This window comes from Aplysia californica, unplaced genomic scaffold (genome assembly GCF_000002075.1).
Source record: "Aplysia californica isolate F4 #8 unplaced genomic scaffold, AplCal3.0 scaffold00568, whole genome shotgun sequence".
NCBI lineage: Eukaryota > Metazoa > Mollusca > Gastropoda > Aplysiida > Aplysiidae > Aplysia > Aplysia californica.
In genome coordinates, this window is record NW_004797838.1 from 488,431 (window position 1) to 489,920 (window position 1,490).

Genomic DNA, 1,490 nt, shown 5'->3' on the forward strand with positions numbered 1-1,490 from the left:
GAAGAAGAAGAAGAAGAAGAAGAAGAAGAAGAAGAAGAAGAAGAAGAAGAAGAAGAAAAAGAAGAAGAAGCAGCAGTAGAAGAAGAAGATCCCTGCATGATCTGGGTTTGATCACGGTACCTTTGGCATGAAAGTCGAGCACCGTACCTCTAGAGGGCAACTACAGCTCTAGTAACCCACCCAGCAAGGCAGGAGGTTAAACAATAAGTTTGTTTTAAGTTCCTCCACACCCACCCGAGGGCTCTCGAGGCCTAGAGTTCTGAGGTTAAGGTGTTCGCCTCTCATTCAAAGGTCCCGGGTTCGAATCCGGGTAGCGACGGAAAAAATTTCTTCTCTAAAATAGTCTCCTTTTACCTCCTTTCTTGCTCTCCAGCAATGTTCTGTTGTTTGCTTTCGTCTCCACTTTCTGCCCCCACTCCAAACCCACTCACCTCCTTTGCCCCCTCCTCTGGGCTCCTGACTCTTTCTGCAGTCTTTCTTCCACTGCTTCTCCTTGGCGCCTTTTTATTGCTGTCTTTCAGCCACACCCCTGATCTTCTCGGACAAGGGCAAAAAATTTCGGAGGTCCCCCGTGCAAATTGCGCACGCTAAAGATCCATTGGTGGTCTAAAATCAATAAGAGTAGGCTTCCTACCAACTGAAAATGTTTGGTGTGTCTCGTGCGCTCAAATGACCTTATGCAGTTGCGAGCGCTGTAAAACCCCCCCCCCCCCCTAAAAAAAAAAAGAAAAAAAGAGGGCAACACGGCTCTTGATCTTGTAATCCAATAATAATAGATAGCATTTGTATAGCGCATATCCCCGCTCAACAGCAGGCTCTATGCGCTTTACACTATATCCACCCACCAAAGGAGTTCTAAAGAAAGTTAGTGGTCCTCGTCACCCACCCAGTACCCACCAGGTCAGTGCTAGTGTTAGTAAGTTACGCACCATACACTGTTCAATGTTCAAAGTTCAAGGTACTGCCAGATAGTGAAACACATGATTTCATTTGGTAACGCCCACGGAACTAAATGGAACGTACCCTTCTACTTCTACCATTAGCTTCTGGAATACCTTAGCTTCAACTCCAACAAACCTATCCAAACATAGCACTGCTCTCAGGTGGGCTAACTGGGCTCAGCAACGCTTCATTGAACAAGCATTGCAAGTCGACGGTTCAGTCCAAGAAACCACGTATGTCACACTTTTTCTTAAATCGACTGGTTTTTGTTGTTGTTGCTTTTCCGTGGCTACAGATCTCTCTCTCTCTCACAGATATATAATATTTTCGAAGTGACGGTCGGGTTGTACATGTACATACGTTATTTACAGTCCGATCCTCTCCCCCCCCTCACCAGGGCAGTGCTACTGATTGAAGTTGTCTTTAGGCCATTCACGAAAGGGGGATATGAACATGTTCTTATGTACAGTAGAATTGTAAATGGGCTGATTCATCAATCATCAATGTCATGCTCATACTGTGCCGGAACAACATATGGGGGTGGGGGG